The following is a 19,605-nucleotide window of genomic DNA, read 5'->3' on the forward strand; positions in this document are numbered from 1 at the left end:
TATTGGGGAAATAGTTCCCTCTGTTAAAAAAGGACTTACATTTCAGCATGTTAGACAGATAGTGAAAGAATAATCTAGAGGAACTGCAGACATGTTAGGGAAGGATTCCCTGAGAAAGGGACCCTGAAATGGAGACCTGAAGGAAAACAGGATTTTAAAGATTGGAACTGATTTGAAGTACTTAACGGTGTTTCTCTGTAGACTCTGTGTAACCCCTACATACTCCTAAAGACAAACTCTCTCTTTTGCCCTCACTATAAATCTATTAAAAGCCCCAGACGTTTATTAAATTAAGAGATAATCATGTAATGAGGACAAGATTAAGCCTCTCACCTCTTTTCCCACTGGGAATATTTGCATCATTTACATCGTTTTATAATTACTTGATAATCTGGAAGAGGACCAAATGAAAGGACAGAGATTTAAGAGCGAAGGGGGAGACACTGCAAAAGGGAAGCAAATTAAAGAGTGAATACTTAAAAAGAAGCGAGCGCTTGAGAAAGCTCAAAGAAAGTATCAGCACTGTCCATTTAACGCAATAATTTGGAGGCCCCTATTGATCTGTTTGCATTTCGGGGAGAAAAGGGCAGCAGGTGGAAATGAGGCTATAGAGTGTGGACTTCTTATCAGTCAAGCGGCTTGGTAGAAAAGTAATGCTGCATGAGGAAGTTTTGTTGTTTTAATTTACTAAGGAAGGGAGAATACAGAGAGTTTTCAACGTAGTCCTCGGAGGCAAGAAGATGTAACCTGGTGAAACTTACTACTATGGACATAAGCATGGGTAATTTGTAAGACTATTTACTCCAGATGCCTGCATATACATAACAAGGCTAATATTATGTATCACTAAGAAACACCACTAAACGCATATAAACTTTTGACCTTTATATCCTGGAGCGGATTGTAAAACCTTTAAGGTATAAACCAATCACTTCTGGTCCTTTCTTCCCAACTATGACTAGGAGAAGATGAGGACTGAATTGTTTGCTTTCCAAAGAAAGAAGTCAGACAAATAACATTTAAAAACAACTTTATTATTTAAGAGATTATCACTGGCATAGTTCAGTGATGTTTTCACATTCCGGGCTGTAGTGTGTGGTATTTGGAGTGACGAGTGTCAGTGACAGCTAAGAGAAGTTCAAGCAGCGGTATATTCTTTAGAGGCCTAATGTGTTTTGCTTAACCAATTTTTGGCCAAATCTTCCTCACTACCTAGTTTCTGTGTGCCCGTTACTATGCGGTGACTAATAAAATCAGCGTCTTTCTTCGGTCCTGCCAGTTCGTACCTCCTCCCGAGGCCTAAGAACAATTCAACCTCTTAATTTTCACTTCTCAGCTCTATCTTGCTGGGTGTATAAAAAAAAAATCCAGCTTAAAAAAAAAAAAAAAAACAAAAAAACGAAACAAATAAAATAATTTGCCAGACAAGATTCTCTCGGGAATGTACAGGAATGTAAACTAAAACACAAAGTGGTTAAAAAAAAAAAAAAAGTAAGAAAACAAGAAAAGCTCTTCTCAAATAAAACTTTCAGATACCGGGTAAGTGTGATGGAAACTAAAAATCGCTCATGCTTGCCAGTCGTCCAGTCCAATGTTTTGTTTTGTTTTAAATCAGTTTCCACCGTGATAAACGAAGGGTTGCAAACTTTGCTTCCTAACAGTATTTGCTCCGTTTCGGTGCTCCTGAAAACGGCGGTAATGCTCATTTTTACGTAAACCCAACTCAAGGGCGCTCCGATAGCGACAGCACATCTCAGCTTTCACTTGTACCAGACATGCCTCGATAGAACAGGAATTTAAAGAGTGTTACATAATCATCCTACGAGTAACTTCTGCTCACCACATTTTAATACCCACAGCCTTGGAGTTTCGAGCCCTTGCTTGTAGCCGATCATCCGCACACACTCAGGATCCCCCGGAAATCGTGTCCCCTCGGGAACTCACGCTAACCCACCCGAGAACCAACTCCGTTTACAAAGCTGAAAACTGGGGGTCGTGCTGCTTACACCTTCACTCCAATCGACCAAGGCTTAACTCCTTCTGGTCTCTTGGACATTTTCTTTGGCTTACCTGGTCCGAGAAAAATCGTGCCGCCCCACACTCGAAGTCACCCGAGCCACTTATCAGCTGTTTCAGGTGCCGGCGGTGGGGGTGCGGTGGTGGCAATCTAGCCTGGCCGGGCCACAGCCAGGTACGTCATCCTCTTACAGATCTTGCCCGGTATGCGGACGGCCGACGAGGGCACACAACCTCCGTGGGCCCCGCTCCTCCGCGACAGGTGGAAAGAGATAAGCTGTTTGACCTGGGGCTAATCCAAAATTCGGCGGGGTCCGCCTCAGGCCAACTCGCCGTGGCGAGAAAGGTCAAAATCACCTTGGGGCAGTCCGCGGCCGGACCGCGGCTCGCACCGCCAAAGGGCGCCCCAGCTGTGTCCCCGGGTCAGAAGAGGACAGCAAAGTCGCAGGCCGGCCGACCGCGACTGAGGGCGGAGCCGCCCCCCTTTTCCCGGCGGCCTGCCGACTTCCGGACCTGCGCGCGCCTCTCTGCGCCGCCCCGGCCGCCCGGCGCGCCCCACCCCCCGCCCGCCGTTTCCCGGCGTGCTCCGCGGAGGAAGGGACGGAGTCGACAATAACAAACCCAACCGCGGCGGTGTCCGCGGCCCTGCAGAGCCCTCGGCGCTGCCTTGGGGGGGTCTCCGTATCGCCCCGGCCCCTCGGCTCTGACCGGCCGCGGCCCCCTGCCCCCCGGCCCCTGACCCAGAGCCGAGGGGCCTGACAGCGTCCCCTCTCCGCCCCGACCCCTCCCTCCCGCCCGGAGCTCGGGGCCGCGACCGGCACCTGGGACGCCGGCGGTTGTGTCGGTTGGCGGTGCCCGATGGGCGGTTGGTAGCCGCCGCCGCGGACGAGGCGGCGGCGGAAGATGGTGCCAGGGGCTGCCGGCTCTGCTGCTGCCGCCGGTGGAGGAGGAGGTGCTGCCAGGTAAGTGCTGTCGCCGCCCGGGTCCCCTTCCCCCATCTGGCACCGCGGCCGCGCGGCGAGCCCGGACACAGTGGGCCGGGGACGCCGGGGTCCCCGCCGGGTCGAGCGCCGCCCGCGCGCAGGTGTGTGCGCCCGCGGGCCCGGCGCATCCGGCCGCGGCAGGTGTTGCCCTGCGGCTGCCTCCCCGGCGCAACAGCCCCGGTGGAGACACGCGGTCTGAGTCGAAGCCCCGCTGGGCTGCGGGAGGTGTGGGGCCGACTCGCCCGGTGCGGGCCTGCGTGCGGCTTCCTCGGCCGGGGCCGCCGGGGTCCCTCCCTGTGAACGCGTCCCCGGCCGGCCGCGGGCCGAGTTTTCGGGAGTGGCGGAGGGCGAGGGACGCCGACCCCACCGGGAAGCATCCTCGCTTGTGGTCACGGCTGGACTTAGTCCTAAGGCTGTCTGTGACTTGAGAACCCGGGGAGAGGAATTGGGCCGAGGCCGAACGCAGCACACAGCGGGAGGAACGCAGAGATACCTTTGTCCCGACCCCGGAGTGCGAGATCGGTATAAAGTTACTCTTAGGAATGACTCAGCCTCCGCCCGCCCCACTGATAGATTTGGGATGGGGTGTGTTTGCGGATTTCACAACTTCCTTAGTCGAAGCTGGAGAACAACAGGAGAAATGGCAGCTTCTGGGGGGGAATGAATAGTTTCTTCCACCGCCTGGTGGATGTACTATGTTTATTGTTTATGGTTTCGTAATCTAGTCTTTTCCATCAGGAACTCTTTAAAGTGGGGTCATACCACGAAGTGCTGTGTGCCTGGATGTCAAGGAAGACTAATGTGCTCACTGTTGATAGAGTCTTGTTACTACAAGTCATTAAGCTAGATAACAATGTTTGCCTCGAGTTCACTGTACGTAGAGCGATGATTTGGGCCCTATGAAAATGTGCCTATGATTTTGTATAGTTTCTAGGTTTTTGGGTGCTGATGCTGCTTGTTGATCTGTCCGATGGGTCAGAAGGTAAGCAACTTACGAGGAGACGATTCTTAATTTACATCGACATATCCGCTTAATGAAGAGTCACAGAATTATATTTCGATATTTGATACGAATTGGGTCTTTACCATTCCGAGATGATATTACTATGGGAAGCAAAAGTACCTTGAGGATTTTATTTGGGGGGAGTTTTGCTTTGTAAACAGACAATTGTTAGGGGTGGGAAGATGTTTTTGCTTTTTCTGTATTTAGTGTTGTAGCAGAGTGTGGCCTTAATGAACACATTTTCTCAATAACATTCCTGTCTTTTTTTTTTTTTTTAATTTTAGTGTTTACATTGTGTTTAAAATCTAGAGTTTTATGAAAGAGATGCTTTATGTTGTGTTTATGTGATAAATGTCTGTTGATGGACATTAGATATGGACTCAGACCACTTTTGGCGCATAATTTTCTTTAGTCTATTTTGAATGTTTCATGATAGTCAAATTTAGGATTAATAATTGGCCTAGTTCTGATGGTGTTGGATGACAGGGAAGGCAGTGAGGCAGTACTCTTGTCTCAGAAAATTTTTCTGGCCCTTGCTAACACAAATTCAGAATGCATGACACATTGACTTTTAGCAAGTCAGATTCATAAGGTCCTAAAGGGCAGAGGACACAAGACCTTTGTTTTTGAAAAGCCACACTTCTGAACCTAAGTTTTTATCATGTAAGATTAAGAGGAGCTTTTCTTTGGCTTCTGATTTTGAGACTGTCTTTAAATTTTCATGCCTTCAGCAAATGTTTGAGCACCTCCTATATGCTGTCCTTTGCAGATGTGTGTAACTTATAAGTGTTTTTTTAAAAGGGATATCTAGTAAAATGTTCTTATTTGGATAATACTATTCTCTAACCCCAATTAAGCCTTTTCTTTTGTAGTACAGATAATAGTGGCTCAAGAAACTGAAGTGAAAATCTAGCAGTGCCTTTCTACACACATTCATTCATGCAGTTATTTACTTCCTACAGGTAGACCATTGGACCCGTAATTACAAGGAATATAGGAATGTGTAAGAAATTGTTCTTGCCTCATAATAGAAAATTGGAGTCATGTATAAAACTGATGGCAATATTGTAGCATTATTGGAAATTTGAAAGAAAAGTACTGAAGGAGATTTGGGTTTTTATGGAGCGTAGCGATATTTTTAGAATCATGATCTGACATGGATAAGTCACTTCCCTTTTCTTTAAAAAGATGTCCTATCCACCTCAACAAATTTTGGCTTGGGTCTGATCATGTACCTACTGTGTGCCAGGCACACTGGTGTAAAAGTACTGGGGATTTGGCAGTGAACAAACCAAACCAAATCCTTGTACTCATTCAAGAAAAATAGGGAGTAAGAGACGCATGCTGGGAGGGAAAACAAACAGGAGGAGAGGAGTGTCAGGATTGAGGGGTTGAAACTTTGGATCAAGTGGCCAAGGAAGTCCTCACTGATTGTTAGCTTTGAAATAAAGACCCAGGAGAAATAGGGAGCCAGCTGTGTGACTCTCTGATCTGAGGCAAGGGCATTCTTGGCAGAAGGAATAGTAAATGCAAAGGCTGTGAGTGAGATATTTGGCATACAAAGAAAAAGTGAAAAGGTTACTGAGGGTGGACTGATAGGAATGAGGGGAGGGTGACTCATGACTGGGAGAATGATGGTAGAGAGGGCTCTGTAGATACTCAGGTTTTTTGGGTAACAGTAAGGAAGCTGCAGAGTGCCGTAATCTTGCATGTGCAAAGGCACGGAGGTTTGTTCCAGTAAACTCAGCAAGGCTAGAAGGCAACTTGTACCTAAATTCACGTATGTTTTCAGGAAATGTTAAACCCCTGCAACACAGTTTTAGCTCCTGTAACATGAACAGTGAATTAGAAGAACTTTATATGTAAGCTTTGTGTATAAGATTATAGGAAATGGTGAACTTTGAGAAATGTTAAAGAAGATACATTGCAAATGCAGCCTGCTTTAAGATGCTGGAATAGATATAATGCTAGAGAAACAGATTGTAGGGTGCTGCATTAAAGATGTACTTACTGTTGTTGATAAAAGTATGTGAATTTTAATTATCACGTTTCTGGTTTGCTTATTATTGTGGCCCTAATAAACCTAATTTGCCTGTAAGTGGACCTCTGTTGTCTGTCTCCCGAGAGGATAGCATTTCTTTCCGTCCCTCAATAAAGATGAGGTCCTTTTAAATTACTTTTTCCAAGTAGAGTACTTGAGTACTTTCATGCACCCTTTCTTTCATTGGTCAGTTTCTTCTTCCACAGCTGTTTGGTGAGTACCCTGAGGATTATGGAGGACACCCCACCCTCCCAATCACCCCCCATGACTTTGCCCTCTTTTGAGTTCTCGTATTTTATTAGCTTGTAATCGTGTTAAAGGATGAAAATAATTATGACTCATTTCCATTTTGTTGTTGTTGTTGTTACTGGTTCGGGACTAAACACATCATTTTTTCCTTCATACTCTACACGTAATAATTGATCAGTAACTATCCAGACTATCTGTTGAAATGTTACTCGAATCAGTACCGTACTGCTAATATATCTATTGTTTTTTTAGGTGCTATTTTGCAAATTCCAGATGTGCACATCCTTTTCTTGAGATTGCTGTGTTTTTACATAGGCTTCCTAGAACAAAGCTAATTCAGTATTTACTGTATGTAATTTTGATTGCATTTTCAAACTAAGTATTCTAAAACGAAGCATAGAATCATAACACTTTTGCTATAGACACAATTCTGCGAATATTAAGAGTTTAGAAAACCTGAATTCACATGTACAGGGAGGGTCCCCACTTGGTACTGCCATCCCTCAAAAATTACACCAGGCGCAGCCCTGGATGTCATAGCTCAGCTGGTGACACTAATGCAGAAGCAACGGATGTGGCTTCCGTTCTTGGTATGACTTGGAGGCAAGACGGCTATTTTCTAGTAAACTTGACTTAAATTCATTTTAGCAGTTTTTTTGAATTCCTGTTAAGCAGAAGCTGTCAAATGACATAGTATGTATAAGAAAACATGTTCAAACACAATAATACAAAATGAATTTACTTTTTGTGAATAAGACTAATTCAAAATGACAAAACTAATGATACTTTCTCTAGGGACTTTTTTAAGACTAATAAGGTTTTCAAATTCAGATTATCAGTAAATCATGCATTTTACATAATTTTTTATGAGTGGCAGGAGAGCAACATGTTGAATACATTTATGTGTGTTGAGGGAAAGATTCCCACATATATTATTCAGCTCAAATAAGTTGTATAGCATTACGCGTGGTGTTATCTCATTCTTATGAAACAAAACTGTCCGTGTTTACACACATACATTTTTTTCTCAACACACAGGAGAAAAATCTGAAGGAATATGCCAGACTATTAAAAGTAGTCCTGTTGTCTTCATTCTGTTGGAGCTGTCTGAATTTGAAGTTGCGTATTTACTTGTAGATAAGGCATTCGTTTAGGAGGCCTTGAACTTTCATGGAAAAGGTTCTTTTGGGGGGAATGTGAGGAAAATGGCTGACCTACTCTTCTTTTTCTCTTTTTCTTTTCCTCTTGGCAGAGAAAGGGTAGGATCAGATGGAAATAATCTGATTTGGAGGGTTTGAAGTCCAGCTTTCAGTCCCTGGGTAACCCAGACATTCCGTTTGTGGTGAACGTTATTTTCACTGATGCAGCGCCTAGTGGTCCCTCCTTGAGGTCAAATTGCAACCTGCAGAATTACAAATCCGACAGAATTATTTCCGATTCTTGTTCTTTCTCTATGAAACTTTTGGGCCAGTGTGTATAGTTCATCCAAATTTTGTGAATTCGACCAGACCTGAAAGCAGTTTGTGGGTACTTGTAATCCCAGCACCTGGCACAGTCTTGGCTTATGTTGAGTGTTCAACAAATGCAGTGTGAATAATGATTGAATGTGTTCAGTTTGGGATGTCAGAAATTGAGGTTTTTTTCCCCCCTTTGTTTTTCCCGTAAGGAAGCTAATCCTAAATTTTGAAAAGTTGACAGTAAACTGTAATGACTGACCTAATCATTATCGGTACTCTCTCAAAAGAGGAAATTGTAAGTTAATCTCCAATCGATAAATTGGATAGGTGGTGGCTTTCACGGGTATTGGAGATGCTTTTTTTTTTTTTTTCTTCTGGACTTGAAAGTCTAGTTGTAACTCCTGTGTATCTGGGAGTGAATTGAATGGAAGCATTTTTTAAGAAAAAGAACTATATCTCAAAGCAAAAAAACAGAAAAATATATCACCCCTTTAAGTCCTCTCATTTATAGCTGACTGTATCCCAGAAGGATCCAGGAAGAACAAATGTCCTTTTGTGATATGAGATTTTTTTTTTCTCCAGTATAATTCTACTACCTTACGTAGGTCTGTAAATTCAGAGGGAAAAGAGTTCTCGTGGACCACCTGTGATTAGGGAATACGTCCCAGAAGTGCTAATAGAACCGTGTTTTGGGACCATACTTGGATGAGTAAAATTCAGATGAGCAGAAATTGGGGGAGTTTTATCTGGCAGGGTTATATAAAGTGAGAGAATAGAAGTTTCTTGTCTAGGAGTAGTTAGAGATATTTCTAGAAAGGTAAACTAGGGCTTAATTATGACGTCTGTGAATACTGGAGTTCTAATCGCCACCGTTTTTGCACTGTAATGGAGTCTGAGATACACTCTGTAGAAGGTATCATTTCAGCCCACGGATGGTAAACTGATCATATGGATTATCTGAGCCTCATTGAGAGAGATGGGATTCACATAGAGGTAAATCTGGCTTCAAAGTCTGACAGTTTAATATTAATCTAGCTTTAAGCCAGAGGTGGCAAATTCACACCTTAAAGGGGCAGACAGATAATGAAATTCAGTGAAACCAGACTGGGGGTAGTGTACTGTGGTCCCAGGAGAGAGAGCTGCAAAGAAACAAGCTACAGAGCGAGGTATGCCATTGATCTGTGACCTGCTGTAGGCAGCTGTGAGGTTCTAGGGAAGGTACTTGAAGGTACAGGAGGCATGCAACCTGATGGCAGTGGTTGTGACTGGTGGGAGTGCTCAGGGAGGCTTGGGGTGGGAAGGCAGTGGGAAGAGTTTCTAGGCTCTAAAATAAGGGGTGTGTCCTTGGAAAATGAAGGGTCGGATTCTGAAGGAAAAACGGATAGGGTTTAGATAGAAATAACTGAAGTTCTGAGCAGCAGGGGAAAGATAAGGGTTTTTTTGACAAAAGAAGTTAGGGAGTAAATAGTTGTAAAGGAAAAGCACTGAATTGAAATGTGGGTATGTCAGGTTTGCAGCAAACAATATGTATGATTGCTAACGGCTGATATTTAGCATCAGCTGAGGGTTAGTCCTGTGCCCCGAGGCAGAGATCTGGGTTAAACGGTAACTGATGATGTTTGTATTGCACTCCAGTTTGCATAACTGTTCCGTTTATGTGTAGATTCTTTACATTTTCACAACAACCCTGTGAGATAGGGAGTTTTTTTGTAATCAAACTAATTTAAGTTTGGGGGTGCCTGGCTGGCCCAGTTGGTGCAGCATGTAACTCTTGATCTTCGCGTTATGAGTTCGAGCCTCATATTGGGGGTAGAGCTTACTTAACACTAGAAACTCTAAAAAACCCAGTTTGTTTGATGAGGTTAGTCAGGGTCACACACAGTCGATCGAGGGAATAAGACTTAAAAATAGGCTTCTGAGGGCCACCTGGGTGGCTCAGTCGGTTAAGTGTCCGACTTCGGCTCAGGTTCATGATCTCGCGGTTTGTGGGTTCAAGCCCCGCATCGGGCTCTGTGCTGTCAGCTCAGAGCCTGGAGCCTGCTTTGGATTCTCTGTCTCCCTCTGTCTCTCTGCTCCTGTCCCACTTGTACTCTGTCTCTCTATCTCTCTCAAAAATAAATAGTAAAAACGTTAAAAAAATTTTAAAAATAGCTTTTCTGGTTCCAAATCTCATGTTCTTTTCACAGTTCTGTTCTCCCTCTTACATGGACATAAAGATAGCAGTTGGAGAACTAAATATGAATGACCACGTAGGGAAGATTGTGGAGTGGAGAGGCATATCTACGCTGGGATGGCAAATTGGGGGCTAGAATGGGGACAGCAGATGGGGGTCATTGACTTGCTCTTTCAGTTGGACCAGCTCTTCTAGTGCAGCATACTCAAGTTTTTTATTTCTTTGTGGTGCATAAAATGTTGTCTTTTTTTCTTTTTCAAAATGGAAGTATTTTTACGCCTGGTTATAAATGTGATTTTTAAGGACACCAAAGAAAGTGAAAGGCCCGCATCCAGAAATAGCCATTGTAAAAAGATCGATGTTAAGTTGTTCCAGAGTTTGTTTTTTTAAGTTTTTATTTTAATTTCAGTTAGTATACAGTGTTATTAGTTCTAGGGGTCCACTGTAGTGATTCAACACTTCATGTATCATCCAGTGTTCATTACCGCAAGTGCACCCCTAAACCCCATTTGGGCCCCCCCCCAACTCTCTCCCCTCTGGTAACCATCAGTTTATTCTCTAAAGTTGAGTCTATTTCTTGGTTTGCTTCTTTTTTCCCCTTTGCTCATTTGTTTTGTTTCTTAAATTCCACATATGAGTGAAATCATACAGTATTTGTCTTTCTCTGACTTATCTTCTCAGCATTGTACTCTCTAGCTCCATCCATGTCATTGCAATGGCAGGATTTCATTCTTTTTCATGGCTGAATAATATTCGTGTGTGTGTGTGTGTGTGTGTGTGTGTGTGTGTGTGTGTGTGTACCACATCGTCTTTATCCATTCATCATTGGACATTTACTTATGCTGTTTCCATAATTTGCCTATTGTAAATAATGCTGCTGTAAACATAGGGATGCTTGTGTCCCTTGTGTTTTTATATTTTGGGGATAAATACCCAGTAGTGCAATTGCTCAATCATAGGATAGTCCTATTTTTAACTTTTTGAGGAACCGCTATGCTGTTTTCCATTGTGGCCACACCAGTTTGCATCCCTACCGACAGTGCAAGAGTGCTCCTTTTTCCCCACATGCTTGTCCACATTTGTTGTTCTTGAGTTTAGCCATTCTGACAGGTGGGAGGTAGTATCTCATTGTAGTCTTGATTTGCATTTCCCTGATGGTAAGTGGTGATGAGTATCTTTTCACGAGTCTCTTGGCCATCTATATGTCTTTGGAGAAATGTCTGTTCTCCAATGTCTGTTCATGTCTTCTGCCCACTTTTTGTTGAATTGGTGCTGAATTGGTGTTGAATTTTATAGTTCTTTATGTATTTTGGATATTAACCCTTTATCAGATATGTCATTTGCAAATATCTTCTATTCCGTAGGTTGCCTTTTAGTTCTGTTGGTTGTTACCTTCACCGTGCAGAAGCTTTTTATTTTGCTATAGCCCCAATAGTTTATTTTTGGTTTGGTTTTCTTTGCTTCAGGAGACATATCTAGAAAAAAAGATGCTATAGGCCACACTTTTTCAATGTTTGTGTATACACGCACTCTGTCAGCATTAGTTAATACGATAAAAATAAAATCTGCCTACTGAATCCCATGATATGTACTGTAACTAACTTTTCTTACTGGATAATAAATACATCAGTAATCAATATGTATAGAGCTAACGTTTTTAAATATCTAAATGATGTCACATAATATAGCTGCACCCTAATTTATTTGATCAATCATGATTGATAGTTTTCTGAATTTTCATTGTTAAAAATAAAGATTTCATTGGATATATACCTTTGTACACTTGTCTTTTTGCTTTCAATATCTTTCCAGCGGTAGAGTTGCTGGTTTGTACATCTTAATACATAATTTATATTTTCGTATTGCCAGATTAAATCTTATAAGTTGCACCCATTTTCATTCTTGTCAAAACTGCCAGTGTGCTTGTTATACGATAACAAGAGTCAACACTCTTCATTTTAGTCATTAGAAGTAACCTGAAGGGTAAAAACTGGTGGCATTTCAGATAGACTTTATTTTTCAGTATGTGCGGATAGCCGTTTGTCATAGTACTGTTGCTTACACAATGTTTCCTTTCCCCCAATTTGAAATTATAATGTTTATCTCTGTGTGTGTATGAAGATGCATTTGAATCTGTTCTGTTCCATATGTTATCTATTAATGGGCCAGGCTCCTGGTTTTAATTACTGTTAGAGTATGTTTGACATGTTTTGATAAATGCTCTTTCCTTCAGGGTCTCTCTCTCCCCCCGCCCCCCCAATACATATATGTGTATGTATGTAAGTATGTATAGTAGGCACTTAGTAGTTATTTTCTCAATGGACAGAAACTAAAGACGTTGTTTAGGGAAAAGACCACATAATAACTTTAAGAAAATCTTGTGTCAATTACTGAGTTACTAACCTGTTGCTTTTAGTTTAAAATTGCTTTGGGTTAGCTTTTGTCATACAAAGTATGACTTCATTTTATAAAAATTAAGTTTATACAGAAAACGAGCATTGTGCCAAATTTTAGAAAATCTTGACTATTTGGTGAAAAGTAGTACTGTGTTATGTACTGGGCTTAAATTTTATGTCACATAAAGTTAATTTCCTTTTTTTAAAGTTTATTTTGAGAGAGAGAGCACGACGTGCATGTGAGCGCACACAGGGGAGGGGCAAAGAGAGGGAGAGAGAGAATCCCAAGCAGGCTCCTCACTGTCAGCGCAGAGCCTGACATGGGGCTCGAACCCACAAATCGTGACATCGCGACCGGAACCTGAGTCAGGAGTCAGATGCTTAACCAACTGAGCCCCTCAGGTGCCCGCTCCTAAAGTAAAATTCTAACTGTTTCAGCGACAGTTGACTTATATACTGGCACTTTACCATTGCTTGTAAGAGTTTAGTTCTGGATCGTTTAGATGTAATCCACTTAGAAATTTGGTAGATTTTATATGAGTTAAGGGAAAATGTGCTTATGAGCAATCCCAACTTTGTAAGTTGATAAAAGGGTTAGCTCTTTTTTATTTTAAATGTTTGTTTTTTGTTTAGAGAATGAGCAAGGGAGGGGCAGAGAGAGAGAGAGAGAGAGAGGGAGAGAGAGAATCCCAAGCAGGCTCCTCTCTGTCAGCACAGAGCCTGAGGCAGGGCTTGAGCTCATGAACCCATGAGATCATGACCTGAGCCGAAATCAAGAGTCAGTTACGACTGAGCCGTCCAGGCCGCCCCAGCGTTAGCTGTTCTTAACGATTGATTTCTTCAAGGAAGTTAGTGAGTTGCTAAGCTTATCCTCTTTAACATTTTAGTAGATGTGGTCAAGGAGGCTAAATCATAGGTCAATTTCACATACCCTTTTTTGGGTATTTTTTGGAATGGCATCACCTTTATGTGGACTCTCGCCTATCTCATTCTTTTCTAGAACTTTTGCCTGCCTCTCTGTAGTGTTACATATTGCATTGCACTGTCACGTTCACTTTATGTAACTCAGCTCCTTGAAAGGAGAGCTGATGCTTCTTTTTTTTTAATCTTTAGAGACTGGCTCACTAAGTAAGTTAGAAACGAGTTTAATGTACATTTGACTATCTGGCATTTTATAAAAACATGGAGGAATTAGCCAGTATACCCTTTTCAGTTTTTAGGTGAGGAAACAGATCTGGTGAAGGTTCTTAAGGTCACAGAAGGAAAAATGTGAATCTAGTATAAAACCCAGATCTTTTTCACTTCTGTTCCAGTATTGTTTTAGGATGAATTCTCTTCATTTTCAAGATGACCAAAGATGTGCTTGATTACTAATGCCCCTTTTTGCTGCATGTGTTAACAATTACGTACCAAGGAGCAAATTCAGCTTTGGATATCTTATTTTGATTGCAAGAAAATAAGAGTATGTACATTAGACACTCTAATAAATAAAATACTCCAGTGGATTCTCTTTGAGCCATTTTGTATTTCTGGTTTCACGGTTTTGGTTCTTGCTCTAGTCCTTCTCCAGAGCCTTGGCCTCATTTATTGACCGTCCAGTGTCTAGTAGTTTAGGTAGTGAGTGTGTGGTTTTTTAAAAATTTTTTATTTTTAAACATTTATTTATTTTCGAGAGCCACAGAGCACGAGTGGGGGAGGGGCAGAGAGAGAGGGAGACACAGAATGTGAAACAGGCTCCAGGCTCCGAGCTGTCAGCACAGAGCCCGACGCGGGGCTCGAACTCACAGACCGCGAGATCATGACCCGAGCCGAAGTCGGCCGCTTAACCGATTGAGCCACCCAGGTGCCCCTGAGTGTGTTATCTTGAAGAGCAATTTAAGGCATGGCCAACTTTTCTCTAGCCATTTACAATACGGTTTTGGGAATGTAAGACATTTGACACAGGAAAAATGTAGAGCAAGATGTTTATTTATGTTCTGGATACAACACTATTATTTGATTAGTTAAAATTTCAAGTGTGGGTCTGGGGCGCCTGGATGGCTCAGTCGGTTGAGTGTGCGACTTCGGCTCAGGTCATGATCTCGTGGTTTGTGAGTTCGAGCCCCATATCGGGCTCTGTGCTGACAGCTCAGAGCCTGGAGCCTGCTTTGGATTCTGTGTCCCACCCCCTGCCCCACCCCCGTCGCCCCTCCCCTCCTCGCACTTTCTCTCTCTCTCCCTGCCTCTCAAAAATAAATAAACGTTAAAAAAAATTTCAAGTGTGGGTTTTAAGTGCCTCAGGAAGATTGTTGGCAGCCAGTAGATTGGTGAAGAATTTGTGACACAGGATGTTTGTGACTTCATGGTTACAAAATGGATGCAGTGAGATGACATGAAGGACCAAGGCTTATTCATCTCTCATCAGGAGATGGGTTTCCGTGGTGTGGAGCTTCATGTCATGAGGCACAGAAAGGCAGTCTTGGGTTGTTTACTCCAAGGAGTGTAGACAGTTGAGTAGATGTTATGAAGCATTTTTAGTTGGGGAGAAGTAAAGTGACATTAAACTAAGACCTAAGATTATTTAGTTGGTTGTGTCCTCCAGGATGGATTTGAGATGAAATCTACCGGTAGAAGGAGCTCAGTTAGGTTATTGTCGGAGCTCGGGCACGTAGGAGGAAGCACTGGATGGGAATAAGGGGAAGAAGGAAGTACACAGACCAAGCAGTCTCGTCACTCGTCACACAGATGGCATCTTAATTATCTTGTGAACCCAAAGAGGTCAGTAGGAGCGACACTTCAGTAGAGGAAGTTCTGTTTAAGGTAGGGTTGATTATTATTATATTGTGTTTGGTTTTTAATTAAAGAGCCTTGGGATACCTTGGCTCTAAGGAAACGACCAAAAGCTAGTTGGTTGAGGTCTTTCTCAGTTAACTGTTTGATCTCTGTTTTGTTGGGTACTTGCTGCAAGTGGTATGCTAAGGGTACTTTTCCTCACGAGAGCTTATTCACTCGATAGATGCCCTTGAGTACTCTCTGTTGTGTTTCAAGAGTGACTTCCTGTTCCTAGGTAACACTTTGGAGTATGTAATGTGCACTTGGCATTGTGCTAAATATTAAGCTCATTGCATAGATAATTTTACTTGTTTTCCACAAAGCTTTACGAGACAGGTATTGTTAGCATTCCCATTTTACACATTAGCAGATGGAAATCCAGCTGTGTGGTGACAGGGGGCCCCTGGGTGGCTCAGTCGGTTAAGCGTCTGACTCTTGGTTTCAGCTCAGGTCACGGTCTGTGGTTTGTGGGATCGAGTTCTGTGTCAGGCTCTGTGCTGACAGTGCAGAGCCTGCTTGGGATTCTCTCTCCTCCCCCCCCCCCCCCCCCCCGCCCCCCTTTGCTCCTCCCCTGCACTCGCATGGACACGTGCTCTCTCTCTCAAAATAAACATAAAAAAAAAAGAGAGATTCAATTTTGTCTGTTTCTAAATAGATAGTTTCAACCCTGTACATAAACTGTATCTTACAGACTCTTGCATAGGTGGGCACCTTGGGTATCATCAAGGTCAGATTTTTTCTCATTGCAATGTTAGGTCCAGGGAAACTGTTAACTCCAAAGAAAATTTTATTTTTCATGTCTGTGGTGATTTTTGCTGAAGAATTAAGGCTGAGAGTAAGAAAGCTCTGCATATCCTTTATATTGTATATTGATTAGATGTTGGTATAAAACAGAAGTTTGATTTTTATATTTCTGTATATACATGCTTACTTATAGGAAGTTGTGATTTTCATTGACTGAAATTATTGTTCACAAAATCCATACATGTATACACGATTTGCATATCCTCATGTTCACGCACTAGCTGCAAATATGATCTGCTGAGATTTGATATGCTGGGTCCAGACTTATTTAACAAGTTGACAAGTCTCTTTGAGAAATTATGGGAAAGAAAATTTCTCAGCTCTGTTTTACCACAGTGAAAAGCTGCTTTTAGAAAGTGTTTCAACAACTCACTATCAACATGAGAAAATATGACCAATAGATGTGGGGGGAAGTTAAATTTTTGTCCAGCATGGATGGTGGGAAGTGTAGGACACAGACTTTCTCACATGCACGTAGCCCTTTGTTAGGCACTGGTAGGGGTTAGGTTTCAGAGCAGACAAGCTTCTTTACAGCAGCCTTTTATAGGATGTGCTTGCTTTAGTGAATAAGTCCTAGCATTGCTCAAAAAAGCAAAAATGAAGCCATCCAACCAAAATACAGAAAAAACAGATTATTGAGCCACACTTTTAGCTGTATCATTTTTCTTTTGTAGGGATGAGGAACATCTGAACTGCTCTGTAAATTTTATTCTTGTATATTTATATTTACTTGTTACCGAAATTAACACAAAAAGGCAGTAGAGTATTGAGCCACACGTAAACATCATTTTGCGTCCATCATTTTGTGTCTGTAGTTATCTCATGGCCAGTCTTGTCTCAGTTATGGGCCATACAGGCCCTCCCCTCTCCCCGCCATTTCCCCTTCTCTTAGTTAATTTTGAAGAACAGATATGCCCACAATAGCCCAGCAAGGAAAATGTTTTCTGTCCTTTTGAGATGAGAAAACTGAATCTTAGGGCGTGTACGTTACTTAACTCGCTCAGCTTGTAAATGACAGAATAAGAATTTAAATCAGGTGCGTTAAACTCTTCCTACATAAAAGTCCATTATTTTTCCCTCACTTTAGGTCACATGATAACCGGGAAGGTGAGGTATTCTGGCAGCAGCTAATTGTTTAACTAGATTTTTGCTAATTCCAATACAGAGGTACTTATTTTTACTGTCTTGGTGTATTTTCTCTGTCATCATTTTTCCTTTATTCTTTTTGCGCATTGTAATTCTGTTGCGTGTACTGTATTCGTTCAACATCGTAACCTTGTTAAATATTACTGTATATCCTGTTTTACCATGTGAATGGTTGAGTAGGCAAGTATTTTTAAAAGTATTCACAAGTAATGAAGTGTTTTGTATATACTCCAACTGTACTTCAGACTATTTCTGTAAGATGATTTTTACGATACAATTACTAGGTGAAGAGAAATGTGTGTTTATAAAACTTACCTACCTACTCCATGAACACCAATTGCTTTTCCAGCAAGATCGTAATTATGGTAGATTCCCACCTATAATGTGAACGTTGAATATGATTGTCGAAATGCTTGTGGTATTTTTTGTACTGTCTTATGGAAATCTGCAAACATATACAAAAGTAGCGAGAATATATATTTGTTAAGTTTTTATCTTAATTCCAGTTGGCTACGGTACAGTCTTAGTGTGCAATCTAGTGATCCTACACGTCCATCCGTCACCGGGTCTCGTCGTCACAGGTGCACTCCCTCATCCCCGTCACCTATTTCACCCATCCCCCCACCTCTTCCCCTCTGGTAACCATCTGTTTGTTCTACATAGAGAGAATATTATAGGGAATTTCTGAACTGTCCCATTTCATTTGCTTTAATAGTTACCGGCATTTTGCTGATCTTATCTGTCCTTCTGCCCAACTGACTTTTCCCTCTCTCTCCCGCTTCCTGACTTTGTTTTTGCTAGACTGTTTTAAAACATCTCAAATACTATTTTACGTATTAAGTTTTCAGAATTCGTTATTTCATAACTGAAATGCCATTATCATCCTGCAAAGGAATGGGAATTCTTCAGTGTGATCTATACCTAATCCATCTTTAGATTTCTACACTTCAAAAATGTTTTTTTTATAATAGTTTGATTCAGAATCCAAACACATCCACACGTTACGTTTGATTATTATGCCTTTTACATCTCTTTTTAGTAAGTAGAATTCTTCCTCTCTTTTTGCAGCCATTTGTTAATCTAGCTCATTGTTCTATAGAACGTTTATTTCTCCTAATTTAGCTGATTGTTTTTCTTACAGTATTTTTCTTTTCTCTCTGTACCCCATGTTACCTGTAAATTGGTAACCGTAGGTAGAGGTAGAGTCTAATAAATTTGGGTTTGTGTTTTTCGGGGGAGGTGGGTGAGAATATTTTCTAGGTATACTTCCGGTTGAAACACCTAGAGACACAAGTCTAGCGGTGTGACAAGTGATGGGTGTGTTCGTGTTTGTCGGCTTAGTTTGTCTGCCAGATTTCTTCTACTTATTTTAGCATCTCTTGATGTCTAGATCCATTATTTCATTGTCAAATTGTTATTTTCCATACTCTGTCTGTAGTAATAGCTTTTCTATAAAAAGGTGTTTCTTTATCATTGGTTACCCTGAGGTATAATTTATGTAGGAAAGAGAGGATAAATGCTTAAATCCTTTCCGTTTTTAGTTTCAGAATGAGTTGCTACTGTAAGTCACTGAGGATTTGTCCTTCCTTTTTTGTATCATTGTGAACGTAAACATTTATGGGCTTTATGCTAAGTGTTTATTCTTTTGATGCGCAAACTGCCCCATCTTAGTCATGGAAGCCCCTTCAGGCTGATTTCTTTGCCCTTTTGACATGGTCTTTCTTATTAGTGTTTGATAGCTTCTTTGCTGTATGGCACATGTCCGTGTTCTAGGCTTAGGTGTTAGTACATTTTCTACTTTAGACTTTTGGAATCAGTCACTTTGCCAAAGGTTCCTTTTAGAAACCACAACATGGGCGTACGATGATTCTAGTCGACTCTAGAGTTAGAAGGTCCACCTCCACAAGACTGCTCTCACTTTGGATACTGGCCACCTGTTGGGTGGTGTCCAGGCCCGCCCTCACTTCAGGTCAGCTGACTACAAATTCGGGGTCCCCACAACCACCTTCTGGCTCGAGAATTCCCTAGAGTGGATCACAGACTTTGGGGAAAATGCTATACTATTTATGGTTTCATGTAGTGAAAGGATACAAATTAAAATGAAAAGCAGGCAAGGGAAGATGTACATAGAGCAGCGTGTGGAAGAGAGCAGAGCTCTGGTTGCCCTCCCCCATAGTCGGGGACAGCATTCCTTTCTCTTAGCCAGAGGGGGTGACACTACCTAGAGTAATGCTCACCCCGAAAGCTTACGTGGGCCTTTGGTGTCCAGAGTTTTTATTGGGGCCCTATCACCTTTACAAGGCGGCTGACTTCACTCTCTGGCTCTTCCTGGAGGTCCAGCTAATGTCCTTTGGTCTCCATTTTTTCTGGAGACTGGAAAAATCTCCAGTCTCCAGGTAGGTGTGTCCTACCACCCCTGTCATAAATCCCGTCGTTAGACTGTTCTAAAACCCCCGGACAAAGACACTCCTATCAAGCAGGACATTCCAGAGACCTACAGTTCCCCTCCTGGCAGCCAAGGTTCAA

General features: G+C 42.1%; 1 protein-coding gene and 1 long non-coding RNA gene across 4 annotated transcripts in view; one reads left to right on the forward strand and one right to left on the reverse strand.

Annotated features, from left to right (window-relative positions):
- Positions 1-1,013: 1,013 nt before the first annotated feature.
- On the reverse strand, positions 1,014-2,520 carry LOC123586296. Its single transcript, XR_006706720.1, has 2 exons — positions 2,071-2,520; positions 1,014-1,779 (listed from the first exon to the last, which is right to left on the reverse strand). It is a non-coding gene; the product is annotated as an uncharacterized LOC123586296 (long non-coding RNA).
- A 40-nt stretch (positions 2,521-2,560) lies between these two features.
- RB1CC1 (RB1 inducible coiled-coil 1) overlaps positions 2,561-19,605 on the forward strand; it is a 93,276-nt gene continuing 76,231 nt past the window's right edge. For all 3 annotated transcript variants that reach the window (XM_045455331.1, XM_045455333.1, XM_045455334.1), the window contains exon 1: positions 2,561-2,978. The gene's annotated coding sequence lies outside the window, so the exon portion shown is untranslated. The remainder of the gene's footprint in view (positions 2,979-19,605) is intronic.

This window comes from Leopardus geoffroyi, chromosome C3 (assembly GCF_018350155.1).
Source record: "Leopardus geoffroyi isolate Oge1 chromosome C3, O.geoffroyi_Oge1_pat1.0, whole genome shotgun sequence".
Classification (NCBI taxonomy): domain Eukaryota; kingdom Metazoa; phylum Chordata; class Mammalia; order Carnivora; family Felidae; genus Leopardus; species Leopardus geoffroyi.